The 17,869-nt window shown below is 39.2% G+C and overlaps 1 protein-coding gene and 1 long non-coding RNA gene across 5 annotated transcripts in view; both read right to left on the bottom strand.

The window, feature by feature from the left end:
• The window catches only part of DIAPH2 (diaphanous related formin 2), a 1,253,176-nt gene that overhangs the window by 762,377 nt on the left and 472,930 nt on the right, over positions 1–17,869 (bottom strand). The gene's annotated exons all lie outside the window — the stretch shown is intronic.
• On the bottom strand, positions 1,463–8,055 carry LOC121009314. Its single transcript, XR_005780736.1, has 3 exons — positions 7,936–8,055; positions 4,031–4,032; positions 1,463–1,472 (listed from the first exon to the last, which is right to left on the bottom strand). It is a non-coding gene; the product is annotated as an uncharacterized LOC121009314 (long non-coding RNA).

The following is a 17,869-nucleotide window of genomic DNA, read 5'->3' as shown; positions in this document are numbered from 1 at the left end:
TTAGGCAACACTCCCAATCATTTTATAAACAAAGGAATCACATCTGGCTTTCCAGGTTTTGGAAATGAAATTGGAGTTATGCAAAGCTAAATCTGTAATTAATACATTCTTGTATAGTATACATTAGAGATTGTGCTGAAAAAAAACTAAAAGTTTATGAGATGCTTATTACTTTGGGCTCTGTTTGGTATTTCTATGTGAAGTCCTATATTTTACCATAAAACATGTTGGGCTGCCTCCTTCCAGATATTTCATTTTTGTCAAAATGCATTGTCTTTTAAAAGTTTCTAGGGGTTTTATAAAGTAAAATCCATAAGAAATTGGAATTGGCCTAAGAATCGGCTAATAGGCAAGTTTTTACTTCAGAAACCACCATGGCTAACAGGCCCTTTTTACCAGTGGAAGCTTTAGCTGAATATACAAATATATTTTTTATGCCTAGCTATTGAAATGAATGGTCGACAATGCAAAATATGAAAGGTTGGGTCCACCAGAGCTGGGAATTGTTGGCTAAAAGTGGTTGGCCGTGAACTAGGGAGCCCCCTCAATAATGATGCCAGTACCAAAAGTGGTTGTCTCCATGAGGCCAACCCTTTAATTACGTTCTCATGAATTGCTAAAAGCATAGGAAGGTACAGTAGACATGCCTGTTGGTGTCCTCAAACCCCATATGGCTTAATAACCTTAGACAGACCATGAGAACTCCTTTGCTATAGGTTTTATCCCATAGCCATTGTCCACCAAATTCACATCCTTTGCTAATATTACCATGGCTGAACACTACACGGAAAAGTTTTTGTAAGTATGACTTATTCATTTCCTAACCCGAAGAAACTCACTGAATTACAGGCAAATACGTGGAAGGTTGAGGTGAACATAGAATAATTAACATCGATCAATCTTCAATTCACAATGTCAAAGTCCAAAGAACATCTGTCCATAATAAACATCTTCAATTACTACTGAATAAGAGAGGTCCGTGTTTCTTGGAAATAGTTGGGTGAAAGGTTTAAGATCAAATCGATTCCATTCTAGCTTAATTATCGATAGATATCGAACATTGATGGATTTTTCTCATGGAGAGTTCTGGCACACAAGCTGTAGAATTCATTATTTCATACTACTTGCAAGCTAAAAAAGATAGGAATGAAGAGAAACAAAACTTATCAAAAGTCAATCCCATTACCAGGTGAAGCCAAGCCAAAAAGTATCTTCTGAAATGTCATAGATACGTATTAGAAGGCTACATCAACCTTGTATAGGGAGAGGTTACAAGGTAGGTCAGTTGAGGATCTGCTTCAAGTGTTGCACTAACTCTGCCCAATGGTCATAAACCACAGTAACCTCATACCCCTCTGCTGTCAGTTACTGGACAAAGTATCTGGAGGAACTGTCCAAAGGAGTATTGAAAAGTATTTCAGGGCAGAGTAGAAGTAGCGCAGCAGGATCTCTGGAAGTCCACCTGCACAAATCTGAATTAGGCTACATTCACACGTCCGTTGTGTGTTGCGGACCCGCAAATTGCGGGTCCGCAACACACCAGCCCGGCACCCCCATTGAAATGCCTATTCTTGTCCGCAAGCTGCAGACAAGAATAGGACATTCTCTATCTTTTTGCGGAGCTGCGGACCCAAAATCGGGGCCGCGCTCCGCAATTGCGGCTGCAGACAGCACACTGTGTGCTGTCCGCATCCATTCCGTCCCCATAGAGAATGAATGGGTCCGCACCCGTTCCGCAAAATTGCGGAACGGATGCGGACACATTTTGCGGATGTGTGAATGGAGCCTTACAGACCATAGTGACAGAAGAAGCGGAACCTGAGTTACCCTTTGGTACTTAGAAACCTTGTTGGTGATAAAAAAAAAAACAAATGTGTTTAAAGGAGCTGTTCTTAGAGGCCCAGGATATTGAACATCGGCCTCATTCTGTACTGTAGAGAAAAAAGAAAAAAAACGTCCTTTTACGCCATCTTACTGCTCATGCTCAGTACAGCAGCTGAACCCTTGATTCCTTGGAGACCAGTCACCCTTGCTTCCATTGGAGATCATCTCCCTTATTGGGAAGAAGTTACGCGTATACTTAAAAAGGGGCACCCCAAGCTGTGAGTTTACTAAACCGTGACTGTGGCAGCGTGCACACGTGCTTGTGATTAGGGGCCCGCAAGTGTTAGCATTATTTACTACTGCTTTGTTCATTGTATTTCAATAACCATAATTCTGTGGTGTTCCTTGTATCCAAATAAAAGTTGTGTTATTTTGGAAACTCGGTGGTCGCGCCGTATCACAGCACCTTGATCACCCAAGTCTCTGGTGGGGGAGGCTCTTTCACTAGAACCATTACCTGTTCCAATATGAAGATGCTGTAGATATGTAGAGAGCACAGTTTTGGTTTTTGCCCCTGACACAGAATGGTACTGTTTGGCAAAATTAGTTGTCTGAGATGTAGCTGTATCTTATCTTTAGAGTTTTTACAAGGTATATCATTTTATCTCCTAATTTAGGGTCCGTACCAACCCCCAACCTGCTTCTAAGGTATCTCTTTCAGGGAGCCAAAATATTACTCTGTACTGATGAGGGGCAAAAACCCAGAAACAATTTTGTTTACAGATGGGCTTCTGGTTTGGCTAATCTGAATGAAATGTTGATTAGGGTGGAGTTGTCTAAATGAAATTACAACTTTTTTTCATCCAAAGATAAAGTTTAATTTTTTTAAACATATATTTTATGCACTTATATAGCGCTACTATATTCTGCAGCGCTTTACAGACAATCTAAGGTCCCTATCAGTCTGTCTTTGGAGTGTGGGAGTACCCGGAGGAAATCCATGCAAACACGGGGAGAACATACAAACTCCATGTCGTTGGTCAGATTCGAACCCAGCGCTGCAAGGCACCAGTGCTGCTAACCACTGAGCCACCGTGCTGCCCAGCATTTCTGAATGATTTCCAAAATAAGCAATCCCTATTACCCCCAAATAGAGTGTCGTACTGAGGTTCCTGAGGCCCACCAGAGGATATTATTCTCAAGGCCCAACCCTTACATAATCAATAAAGTTTAATGTTTTTTGAATCATAGAATAGACTCTAGTGGCTGGTGGTTGGCTCCAAAGGCAGCCTAATGTTTTTTTTTTTTTTCTCCTAATGATATCAGAGCCTGGGTGGGCCTGGGAGGATCCTCTGGCGGGCCAGTCCAACACTGCCCAAATTACTTATTTGTCAAAATGTATCCGTCTGTAGCCACTATTAGGAACAATGGGGCAGATTTATCATTGTTGTCTTATTTAGACCACCGAAAACTAGACAAGGAAGGCAGAAAATGTGTCAAATTGATCCAAGGTGCTTACGCTGTGTGATAGATTTGGTGCATGATGTTTAAAGGCAGATGTACAATTTGAGCTTTAAAAGCCTAACAAATAAAATAAAATATAAAATGAGCAAGCTGCACTATAACAAAGTGGGACGAAAAAATATAGAAGCTGCTACAATAAATGGGGCCTAATATTGGTGAAAGAAAATAAAAGGCCTGTTCATTTACAGGGAGATGAAAATGTCCTATATTCTCCATTTTCAGCTTAACCACGGACTAATCAGTCCACGCGGTTTTGATCTTAATGTCTTCCCATCAGTTAAACATCATGATGCTGCAGGGCCGAACGGAAAGGGAGAAATTATTTTTAAAAAAAAATCTATTCTAGAATTCTTTATAAATTTCGAGTTTTACATTTTCTTTCATTAAATCTGATGCAGAAAGGATCGGTCTCAATAAGGCGAGTGCTATAGATCAAGTCTCCTACGTGTATTCATATTTCATGCTAATTAGTCTCTGCACACGTCATCGCTCTCCCAGACGGGTCCGGTACATGTGTCTCTGTCCGCGATAGCTCATTAAATCTTTCATAGTTCATTTCAGCTCTGATTTTTATTTGATTTTTTTTCCCTTTAAGAATCAGACATTTCGATCCACTCTCAATACCCTGATGTGAAAAATAGTATGATGATTCTCTGCGATGCCGAATACCTCTACCGGCTACGGCTTTCAGATGGCTGTACTGTACAAGTCTGCTCTATCAATAAGGTTGTAGCAAAGGAAGAGTGTCCTCCTTGTACTTTGATACGGCATGTGGGTAATATGTCCTATATCTGACAAGCGATGAGAAGTTGCTAGCCTAATTCTTTTTAATGGGGGCCTCTGAGACCATCCACAAGTTGGAAAGTACACTGCCTGCTGTTAAAGGGAGCCGTTCGGTAACCGCTGTGCAGCTAGAATCCCGACGCTCATCAGTCTTACTTGTAAATTAAATAAGAGGGCTGGTGCTGGCTGAGAGGCAATGCACTCAGTTCACGTCTTCATAAGCCAGGAAAGGCAAGAAAAAAAAAAGAAAAACCACAGAGGTATTTCCAATACTACAGATCTTCAGGCCCAAGGACAGAATACAGGAGAAGGGAGCAGAAATCAAATAGTTCATTGAAATTCTGCTAGGAGAAGTGTTGGGTTCTGACAGCATGCTCCTCGGGTCTCAGTTAATTAGGAGCTGAAAGACAACTATGTTGAAATCGAGTGCTGCGGCAAAGAAATAGATTGTCACATCATGGGTGCAATATTAAAAGGTAGCATTACCTCACCACCATCAGCGATGGGCTATATGTGCTTTAGTGTTGTAGCTCTTAGGTGTTTTATAAGGATCCAGTTGACTCACGCACAACAATCATATCGTTCCCGTTGAGGCATTGACCATTTTGGAGAGTAAAAATTGTCACAATGCCTTTAAGAAGCTCATTGAGGGGGGGTTGTATGGAAGACATGGGAAAATAAGGACATGAGCGCCCCCATGCTAATGATAGATTTGATAATTGTGTTGGTTGCAGACCTGATGATTCCAGGCGGGAACTTCCGCTCAAAAGCCTTTTTTTTATTCCTAAAAATATCTACAAAAATCAAGGGGAAAAAAAGGATACAAAACATCCTGCACGATATGATAGTAAATATGCGGATGTGCATGGCTACATTTATAAAATCACAGAAAATATTGCACTAAAACAGTAGATGCAAACATAATATATGGACTAAGCCCTCACTGATGATAAAATCTGAGACGCTCAGCCAACATATTGTGATCAAAATTCATCTGTGCCCGCCTACCAGCGCCACGGTGGTCTCAGTCAGGCAGGTCCTACTCTAAACCACAGATGTGTTTTGATCAAAATGTATTATCATTAGAGTGAGGGCTTAGTCCATATATTATGTTTGCATCTTTTGTTTTAGTGCATTATTTTCTAAAAAATATCTACCCCTATTAAAATCCATGACCCACTTCTAACATCAATTTTATTAATTGGTCCTACAATACATAATTAAGCAATTTTAAAAATAATTTCCCGTCTAAACATTTCCTATTCTAATACGCATAAAGCATAAGCAGACTTTCGATCTCTATGGGTACAGACTACAAACAAGCCTTCTGTAGTCAGATGCTGCAGTCATTCTCTCTTCCTGCTGACCTCCTGAACATGGAATAGTGAGAAGAAGAAGACAGATGAAATGAACTATATATATATTTTTTAAACTATGTAGCACCTCTACACACAATGCAGTAGGGGGATTTCCATTTGTATCAGATACTGTACATTGGATCGATAGATGGATATAGAATTCCTAATCTGTGCACAAATATAATTGCAAAGTGAAATTTCTAAAAATATATTAAAATGCTTAAACATTAAGAGTAGTCAGTTCTTCCCTTTCTACGGATAACTGATGGGCATTGGCTCCTGACTTACTTTGATTTAATATCTATATTTCTCCCAGAGCTCCCTAGGCAAGGCTGTGGTCAACGAGCCCACATTGATCGCTGCTTTCCTGCTTTTTTTTTTTTAACCTAATACATTTTTAAACTTCTCTGCTGAGTTCCGGATAAGAAAGCTCGGCCACTGAAACTTCACAAGAAAAAGAAGAAAAAACAAATCTCAAAGGGGAGGATTATCGGCATATTCCATAAGAAGACTCCGATAAGATATACCAAACTGCATGCATCAGATTTTTATAGTAAATTCATATTTTTAAACCCTCTACTGTGGTTGTGGTGAGTTTGGAGGCTCTTATTGCCTCTTTTTTCCCCCAAAAAAGTGTTGCATATAATAAGGGTCTATGCTTGCTGGAACAGAGCATGTGCCTGTTTTAGCAGGGACTGTGCAACCTCCCTGATAGAATTACGGAGATATTCTTAACCAGATGTGTCCTTTCTTAACTTTCCTCTAGGCTCAACATATCCCCAGATATATGGCAGGAAAGAATCAACGTTGTACAAAAAGTATGATTTTGTGGTATTCTGTCTATTCGATGTCGTTATGCGGCCACCCAGTGGTTGTGTATTGCATTTTTTTTTTAAAGCTTATTGCTATATTGTATTGAATTTGTTTCGGAATCCTTCAGAAAATTGAAGAAACTGTAAGGGTGAACACAGCTGTAGCTCCTTACATACGGCATGTGATGGAACGAAACGGAAGAATGCGGAAGCAAAATAGGTGCTATGTGACTCTGTAGCAGCAACTATGGCGCCATACAGCTGTGTGCATGAGCTTAAAAATGTAGCATTAGTGGTGGTGGTAGTATTTTATTTATTTTTTTTCTCATTTCATTTATCGGAACCCTCAATGCAAATGTGACCCCCTGGAAGAGATGAGAAAACGGTCCTTGTTCATATCAAGCAATCAGAGCTCAGCTTTCATTAATTTGCAACTGCACTGTGATCAGTCCCTTTAGGAAATTTTGAAGAGGGCATTGGGGTGGGTGGAGCATGACACAGATTTCAAAGAGCATGACGGAGAGAAGCCTTGTGGCACGCACCACCCCCTTAGGCATAGCACTGTGGGACAGGGGCGTACCTAGGGGGAGGCCGAGTGGACATGTCTTCTGGGTGCCAAAGGAGGATGCCAGTAAGTCACATTTGTCTAAGTTATTTTATAGAAATTTAATTTCTACCCAACTACAATTCTCCTGTTTGTCATATTCAACAATAAATTGCATCCGTTTCTAGTCATAACCATCGCACTGAAAAATAAGGAATTCGCTGAAAGTCAGATTTACTAAACACCAATTTTTTTAAAAAAATCTTCGTATAAAGGGGCATAGCTTAATAATGGGAAGCGATGTAATTCCACTCAGTAAGACCCTGTCATAAGACCGGAGAACGCTCAATAGTTGTGCCATATGTATCAGGAAGGCGTGCTCCATATCGAGGTACAAAGCCCAGGCTGCAAAAACTTGACAGCAAACCTCATCTTGATTCTTCAAGGGGTATTCCGGTTACCGTAAATATAACTTATGTTTTAGGCCAATTCATCATCGATAATGACCTAATATAATGTAAATTTTACATATTTACCGTTCAGTAGTTATAAAAGTAGTTTTCTTCCTCTGCTACCACTCTGTTTCCATATAAATTACCATAGCATCGACCTGTAGTTGTGAGCCTCTGTCAGGTCGAGCATGCTCAGTGCGTTGCTAACAATTCTCTAGCTAAATGTCGTGTGAAACAAATGGCGTGTCAGTGTGCTGCTGAGGGGGCGTGTCAGTGTGCTGCTGAGGGGGCGTGTCAGTGTGCTGCTGAGGGGGCGTGTCAGTGTGCTGCTGAGGGGGCGTGTCAGTGTGCTGCTGAGGGGGCGTGTCAGTGTGCTGCTGAGGGGGCATGTCAGTGTGCTGCTGAGGGGGCGTGTCAGTGTGCTGCTGAGGGGGCGTGTCAGTGTGCCGCTGAGGGGGCGTGTCAGTGTGCTGCTGAGGGGGGCGTGTCAGTGTGCTGCTGAGGGGGCGTGTCAGTGTGCTGCTGATTACTGAGTAGAAGGGGGCGTGGCCGGACTGTGATATCAGGCAGCCAATCGATAAACTTCAACAGGGATTGTGGGGATTGTAGTTCTGTGAGGGAAGATCAGGCGCCATGACATTGCAAGGTAAGTTGAAGCTCTGGTTATAGGTATAGGTGTGGGATCTGGTTGGGTCACAGCTTGCAGCCTTAATGCAGTTTTTCAAAAATAAAGTTACTTTACCGGAATACCCCTTTAAGTTAATTAATCAATGGCAAGAAACCTGTGTGATGTCACAATGAGATGTGATATCACACAAGTTTAGAATTGCTACAGCTGCCCTGTATCTCAGGCTATTAGGCTACTTTCACATCGGCGGCACAGATCTCCGATGGGCTGTCCCGGCATAGAACGCCAGGTATTGGATGGACAAAAACTGTTGCATGCAGCCCAGCGTACTTGCTAAGTAGCCGCCGAATCAACACCGGACCTCATTATAGTCAATAGGGCCAGCTGAAATTCTGGTAACATCCGGCAAAGCTGGATCCAGAGAACTCCGGCAGACAGTTTTCTGCTGGGACAGCCTGGCAGAGAGCTGAGCCACCAATGTGAACGTAACCATTGCCAATATACTCTATTGCATAAGCTTTGCCTGGCATGTCCCTTAAAAAAAATAAAAAAAATTGGGGGAGAGAATAACAAACAATAATGCTCTACAGACAAGACCCTCTGTAGACAGCGCCCTCTGGTGACAGTATACAGTAATTACATACAGTACAGAACAATAATACAGTTACAAATAGTTACTGTTTAATGCCCTTTTTCATCAAACACTTCCCCGTGTGTAAGTATAAGATACAAATAATGCAATTGTGGTTGATTTTATGTTAATAAATTGTACGAGATGATAGAAGAGAATACATATTATTACGAGCTGCTGCGCACTTCACCTTCCATTGTGCTTCCCAGTCCATGCGCTGTCCAAGGTCCTGACCCTTTTTAATGCTTTCTGTGACTGGATAGGTTCTTGCCATTTGGCCTCTGACATAGTTTTCCGGAGCGGCCGTGAAATTTTCAGTATATGGTTTCAAGCAGCTGAGAAAAGAAATCTGACCTCCTGACCTTTTAGCCGAGTAGCAATATACAGTATAGTCCCCCAGGTTAGGTCTATATCTCCTGCTCCATTGCAAATATAGGAAGCTGCAGAAGACCGAGTCCACCGGTTTAGGATGTCCTATCTAAGAAATGCATCATGGCCTCATTGCACCTGGTTATAGACATGCGCACAACACTGTGTGGGCACACTTGGGGCTTATTCACACTGGAATACAAAAATGCCGATTTTTACAGTTTGCTCTGTTTCCGTATGTTATTCTTAGTCCTTTTTTCATCAGTATAGGTTACAGTTTTTATATTTTTTTGCTTTTCTGAAGTGTTAACAACTACAGTAATGTTGTTGTTTCTGCAATGTTCCAAAAAACAGACGATGAAGTAACAGATACACACCTCTCATCTACGCAAAAAACACAACAGCCCAAAACATCGGCTGGAACATGCTGTGCAATGAAAAACATTTAAAAAAAGTACGTGTAAAAATGGAAATGTGAATAAAATAATATGAAAAAACAAACTCTAAGCATAAGGCCTCTTTCACACGGGCGTGTCCGGAAAAAGGTCCGGATGCGTCCCGGTGCATTGCGGCAAACCCGCGCGAGTAGGAACGATTGCAATTGCGTTCCGTTGTTCAGTTTTTATCGCGCGGATGCAATGTGTTTTGAACGCGCGCGATAAAAAAATGAATGTGCTACCCAGACCCGAACTTCTTCACTGAAGTTCAGGTTTGGGTTCAAGGTTGGGTAGATTGTATTATTTCCCCTTATAAATGGTTATAAGGGAAAATAATAGCATTCTGAATACAGAATGCATAGTACAATAGCGCTGGAGGGGTTAAAAAAAATTAAAATAAAATTTAACTCACCTTAATCCACTTGTTCGCGCAGCCGGCATCTCTTCTGTCTTCATCTGTGAGCAATAGGACCTTTGATGACGTCACTGCGTTCATCACATGGTCCATCACATGATCCATCACCATGGTAATGGATCATGTGATGAACGCAGTGATGTCATCAAAGGTCCTATTGCTCACAGATAAAATCAGAAGAGATGTCGGGCTGCGCGAACAAGTGGATTAAGGCGAGTTAAATTAATTTTTTATTTTTTTTAACCCCTCCAGCGCTATTGTACTATGTATTCTGTATTCAGAATGCTATTGTTTTCCCTTATAACCATGTTATAAGGGGAAATAATAATGATCGGGTCCCCATCCCGATTGTCTCCTAGCAACCGTGCGTGGAAATCGCACAGCATCCGCACTTGCTTGCGATTTTGACGCAACCCCATTAATTTCTATGGGGCCTGCGTTACGTGAAAAACGCACAAAGAGGAGCATGCTGCGATTTTCACTCAACGCACAAGTGATGCGTGAAAATCACCGCTCATGTGAACAGCCCCATAGAAATGAATGGGTCGGGATTCAGTGCGGGAGCAATGCGTTCAACTCACGCATCGCATCCATGCGGAATACTCGCCCGTGTGAAAGGGGCCTAATAGGCAAGTGTAATGTGCTCTGATTTTGTACGGCATATACTGTATTTTAACCCTCAGTCATTATGATAAAAGTGATAGGCACAAAATAGATAAAAAGTAACAATAAATGGATGGGGGTTGTTGTTTTTGTATGTTAGGTACACGGTCCTAATTGTAATAATACAATAAACATGGACTGATTAAAAAAGTAACAATACACTGGAGTAGAGCTGAATAATAATCTTTCAGGGAAAATTAAAGTTTTATTCCAAGACTGTAATATTGATAATCTCTCTTTTTTGGATAAGTCATTATTGTCAAACTAGTGGAAGTCCGATTCTTAGTGCACCCACCAATTAGTGGTTTGAATGGCTGCCGCGCTCTGGGAATCCCCCAGCTCCGTACACTTGGAAGTAGCTATGAATGATGGTGAATGGGTGCAGTGCTGCAATACCATTCATGGCCACTACCCTGGGAATGGAGCTGTGCTGCAATACCATTCATGGCCACTACCCTGGGAATGGAGCTGTGCTGCAATACCATTCATGGCCACTACCCTGGGAATGGAGCTGTGCTGCAATACCATTCATGGCCACTACCCTGGGAATGGAGCTGTGCTGCAATACCATTCATGGCCACTACCCTGGGAATGGAGCAGTGCTGCAATACCATTCATGGCCACTACCCTGGGAATGGAGCTGTGCTGCAATACCATTCATGGCCACTACCCTGGGAATGGAGCTGTGCTGCAATACCATTCATGGCCACTACCCTGGGAATGGAGCTGTGCTGTTCCTGCAGTGCGATCAAACAGAGGACTGTGGGAGATTTGGGGGTCGGACTCCAACTGATCCAACGACAACCTCCTAAGGATAGATCCTCAATACTACAGTCCAGACAAAACCCCAATAAAGGTGAACTGTTTTAAAATATATATTTGAGTGGAGCTAAATCAGAAAAAAAAGGATCAGATTTTTCACTATAAGATCCAGTGTACCTATGACAACGTCGAGCGGCAAAAGCAAAGGCCTGGAAGTGTTGTCAGGGGACAAATTGCACGCTGGTTTCAGCTGCACCCTGTGGCCAGCCGCCCCTGTTGCATTCGGCACCCACATGGAGGCACTATTAGACTATACAGAGTGATGTGGGCGCTAGCAAGCCCAAGAGCGTCCATGCTCAGCATCTTCCTGCTGCCCAGCATGGGTAACATGCACAGACACCTCCATGTTGTCCTGGGTATTTTATGTATTGGAAATAGCTGATGCCTTTGCATTACGAATGTTATTCCTTATTTCACTAAGTAATGTTTGCGAGCCCGGAGATTTCTATATATACTGTAGCTCGCAGTCGTCGTCCTGAAACAAGATCTCTGCCCTTAAGTGGATGCATTTACTATTACAGTCACCGCCCTGGGACGGGCTATCTACTAGTAATACATAAAACCCCCGTGATTCACTCAGTATGATAACCAGATGAAATTGCTCTTTAAGCCTTGATACAGCGCAGCCACCGAAGGTTAAGAAGTCAATATTAATAAATTATAACTTGATAGATAAGGACTCAAGGGTTAATACTGAAGCTCGTATATAAATTGGTTTCTAGGACAGGGGTTTTAGAAGAGGAAATATAATCATATTTGAGGTGACTATCGCCGCGAGGGCTGAGAATTATATATTCATTACATTTCCAATTTGCACAGTCCTAAAGTGTTAACTAAGGATTGCTAACACTCCAATATATCAGGAATTGGTGGGAAATTATTTGGTGTGATAAAAATCGCTGCATTTGATACCATCCAAATAGAATTGGCAACATCACATTTTATTTTAATTTTTTCAGATATTTCCAGCGATATAAATGTAAATAAATAAATAAATAAATAAGTCCTGGGAGGACGACCTGCAATGTCCTTCAAACTAGAACATATATGGCTCGTTCATACGACCCTGATCACCCTGGAAAACGGTCGGATCACCTCGAGTCGATCACGGTTATCCTGACCCGAACTGACTGTGTCATAGTAATTTATGATACAGTCATTTCCTATCTGATCATAGGACTATTGCAGGGTTCTCGCATGATGATGTGTGCAAAGTATAACAGACTGACCGCATCATAAATCAGTAGAATACAGTTAGTTTGAGTCAGAGGAGCAGTGGTCGCCTTGGGAGATACGACTGGCACATGGACCATGTTGTGGTCGTGTGAATAAGGCCTTAAAGGAGTTATCCGTGAAATGATAATGATGATGCCCAACTCAGGATAGGTCATCATTATCACATCAGCAGGGGTCCAAGTCTCAGCCGAGGGAGCCGCTGCTCTCACTGGAGCACTGGTGAGTAGTGTTGAGCGAACTTCTGTTTTAAGTTCGGCGTCTAAAGTTCGGCTTCCGGTTAGCGGAGAATCCCGATATGGATTCCGAATTCCGTTGTGGTCCGTGGTAGCAGAATCAATAATTGGCCATTATTGATTCCGCTACCACGGACCACAACGGAATTCGGAATCCATATCGGGATTCTCCGCTAACCGGAAGCCGAACTTTAGACGCCGAACTTAAAACAGAAGTTCGCTCAACACTACTGGTGAGCGATGCAGGATTCCCGAAGCTTTCCAAGGACAGCGCCATACATCTCATAGTGGCAGTGCTTGGTATTGCAGCTCAGCCCCATTGACTTAAACGAGGCCATGTGACCGATGAACAGTGATGTCACTGACCCAGGAAGAGGCTGCAGCACCCAATATCTCTTCTAACTGCTGATCGACGGGGGTCCAGGGTATTGCACTCCTACAGATCTGATAATGATAAACTATCCTGAGGATAAATCATAAATATCTTTTCCTGGATAACCCCTTAAATATTTTTTTAAGTCCAAGTCTTCATGGCAATTATAAGCAGATACATATCACACATGTGAGCGTCTGCTAAATTGCATTGTATTATCATGTGCAAAATAAGTCTAGGGAATTGCAAGAAATTACAAGCATGCCTTCAATGTCATGTGTCCATAATTTTGCAATTTAACTCCCTCCCCCTAATGTTCTGCAACCCTGGGTCACAAATAACATCTGATTTGGCGCTGCAATCATGCAAAATATTGCATGGAATATGGAACCATGACCTAAAACATGCAATGCAATCATATCATTGAAAGGAGTCAACCAACACCAAACCAAAAACCGCAGAATACTTTGTATTTTAATAAATTATTTAAGTTAGGTTCCACCTACCATATGGGCATATCGTGCACAAGATCCAATACCTTCCAGAATGATTGGAATTCCAAAATATTACCTGCTATCTATGCCAGGTCCGACTATCTATGATAAAGTCTACATTCCACAAACCATGCTGAATGACTGGAACGGTGCATGTTGTACTCAATCAAAACTTCTGACTTTCGAGACTTATTTGATGCTGCACCTCTGCTCAGAAATGCTTTCCCTTGAACATTCTGAAACATTTCTGCCCTTCCGTTCCAAAGTGTCGTGTAGACTTTGCCTTCTCTTTTAGAGTATCTTACATCAAGTAACCATATGGTATTTGTGACTTTATTATCACCTACATCAATCAATAGAAGACTCTATTCTAGTAATTAAAAAAAAAATCTGGATGGTAGGATAACAAACAAAATGATTTTAAAATATGATCTTGTCAGACGCAGAAATGTGATAAAACCGCCCCAGCTTCCCTTGCCAGACAGTGTTGGGGGTTACAAGGCCTAACATTTGATCCATAAAGGACAATTGCTCTCTAGTTATATCACACTAGTTCTTAAATGTTCCCCCAGGGAAGTCTTGTTTTCAGTTACTGGAAGACTTGAACAAAAAGAGCAATCCCAGTCACACCTGATACGCACATCAATAGTGTTATATACATTGATGGATTAAATGGTAATGATGAAATAGTAATCATATAACTCCTATAAAACTGCCAACTGTGCAGAGGAGTGTAACTACTGTAATCCTACCACGTATTAACAAGAATATAACTACTATAATACTGCCCCATGTACAAGAATATAACTACTATAATACTGTATCCTATGTACAGGAATATAACTACTATAATACTACTCTCATATGCATAAGAATATAAGTACTATAATACTGTTGCTATGTACAAAAATATAAGTACTATAATACTGCCCCTATGTACTATATTACTGCTCCTATGTAAAAGAATATAACTACTATAATACTGCTCCTATGTACAAGAATATAACTACTATAATACTACTCCTATGTACAAGAATATAACTACTATAATACTGCTCCTATGTACAAGAATATAACTACTATAATACTGCCTCCTATACACAAGAATATAACTACTATAATACTACTCCTATATACAAGAAAATAACTACTATAATACTGCCCCATGTACAGGAATATAACTACTATAATACTGCCCCTATGTACAAGAATATAACTACTATAATACTGCTCCTATGTACAAGAATATAACTACTATAATACTGCCTCCTATGTACAAGAATATAACTACCATAATACTGCTCCTATGTACAAGAATATAGCTACAGTAATACTGCCTCCTATGTACAAGAATATAACTACTATAATGCTGCCTCCTATGTACAAGAATATAACTACTATAATACTTCTCCTATGTACAGGAATATAACTACTATAATACTGCTCCTATGTACAAGAATATAACTACTATAATACTGCTCCTATGTACAAGAATATAACTACTATAATACTGCCTCCTATGTACAGGAATATAACTATTATAATACTGTCTCCTATGTACAAGAAAATAACTACTATAATACTGCTCCTATGTACAAGAATATAACTACTATAATACTGCTCCTATGTACAATAATATAACTACTATAATACTGCTCCTATGTACAATAATATAACTACTATAATACTGCTCCTATGTACAGGAATATAACTACTATAATACTGCCTCCTATGTACAAGAAAATAACTACTATAATACTGCTCCTATGTACAAGAATATAACTACTATAATACTGCACCTATGTACAATAATATAACTACTATAATACTGCTCCTATGTACAATAATATAACTACTATAATACTGCTCCTATGTACAGGAATATAACTACTATAATACTGTTGCTATGTACAAGAATATGACTACTATAATACTGCTCCTATGTACAAGAATATAACTACTATAATACTTCTCCTATGTATAAGAATATAACTACTATAATACTGCTCCTATGTACAAGAATATAACTACTATAATACTGCCTATGTACAAGAATATAACTACTATAATACTGTTGCTATGTACAAAAATATTAGTACTATAATACTGTGTCCTATGCACAAGAATATAACTAATACAATACTGCTACTATGTACAAGAATATAACTACTATAAAACTGCTCCTATGCACAATAATATAACTACTATAATACTGCTCCTATGTACAAGAATATAACTACTATAATACTGCTCTTATGTTCAAGAATATAACTACTATAATACTGCCTCCTGTGTACAGGAATATAACTACTATAATACTGCCTTCTATGTACAAGAATATAACTACTATAATACTGCTCCTATGTACAAGAATATAACTACTATAATACTGCTCCTATGTACAAGAATATAACTACTATAATACTGCCCCTATGTACCAGAATATAACTACTATAATACTGCTCCTATGTACAAGAATATAACTACTATAATACTGCCTCCTATGTACAAGAATATAACTACTATAATACTGCTCCTATGTACAAGAATATAGCTACTATAATACTGCTCCTATGTACAAGACTATAACTACTATAATACTGCTCCTATGTACAAAAATATAACTACTATAATACTGCCCCTATGTATAAGAATATAACTACTATAATACTGCCTCCTATGTACAAGAATATAACTACTATAATACTGCCTCCTATGTACAAGAATATGACTACTATAATACTGTTCCTATGTACAAGAATATAACTACTATAATTCTGCCTCCTAAATTCAAGAATATAACTACTATAATACTGCTCCTATGTACAAGAATATAACTACTATAATACGGCCTCCTATGTACAAGAATATAACTACTATAATACTGCTCCTATGTAAAAGAATATAACTACTATAATACTGCTCCTATGTACAAGAATATAACTCCTATAATACGGCCTCCTATGTACAAGAATATAACTACTATAATACTACTCCTATGTACAAGAATATAACTACTATAATACTGCTCCTATGTACAAGAATATAACTACTATAATACTGCTCCTATGTACAAGAATATAACTACTATAATACTGCCTCCTATACACAAGAATATAACTACTATAATACTACTCCTATATACAAGAAAATAACTACTATAATACTGCCCCATGTACAGGAATATAACTACTATAATACTGCCCCTATATATAAGAATATAACTACTATAATACTGCTCCTATGTACAAGAATATAACTACTATAATACTGCTCCTATGTACAAGAATATAACTACTATAATACTGCTCCTATGTACAAGAATATAACTACTAAAATACTGCCCCATGTACAGGAATATAACTACTATAATACTGCCCCTATGTATAAGAATATAACTACTATAATACTGCTCCTATGTACAAGAATATAACTACTATAATACTGCTCCTATGTACAAGAATATAACTATTATAATACTGCTCCTATGTGCAAGAATATAACTACTATAATACTGCCTCCTATGTACAAGAATATAACTACTATAATACTGCTGCTATGTATAAGAATATAACTACTATAATACTGCTCCTATGTACAAGAATATAACTACTATAATACTGCTCCTATGTACAAGAATATAACTACTATAATACTGCCTCCTATACACAAGAATATAACTACTATAATACTACTCCTATATACAAGAATATAACTACTATAATACTGCCCCATGTACAGGAATATAACTACTATAATACTTCCTCCTATGTACAAGAATATAACTACTATAATACTGCTCCTATTTACAAGAATATAACTACTATAATACTGCCCCATGTACAGGAATATAACTACTATAATACTACTCCTATATACAAGAAAATAGATACATATTTTATACATGCTTTTATCTATAATCAACATAATCACCATGCTTTATACTACCACCTGTACCATCTATTACATTTTATCCATTTAATTATACATGAGATGTATATTGTCATATATATAATTTTGTTTTATTTCCCTTTTTATATATATATGTGTTGCTGTATTTTCTATATACTATATATATGTATATTTTTATATTTTTATATATATATATAATTTTGGGTTTAGGTGTCCCATTATATATATGTATTTTCTGCCACCATGCTTTATACTATTTTATGCCGAATTCTCCATTCACCCAAAAAATCATTAAAACTAGACTGATCCATCCACAACCAATCTAAATACGGCCCATTTTTAAACCACACAGTATTGCT

The sequence above is a fragment of the Bufo bufo genome, chromosome 8, assembly GCF_905171765.1.
Source record: "Bufo bufo chromosome 8, aBufBuf1.1, whole genome shotgun sequence".
NCBI classification, from domain to species: domain Eukaryota; kingdom Metazoa; phylum Chordata; class Amphibia; order Anura; family Bufonidae; genus Bufo; species Bufo bufo.
Note: the sequence above shows the minus strand (reverse complement) of the source record. Positions and strands in the feature narration are given on the sequence as shown.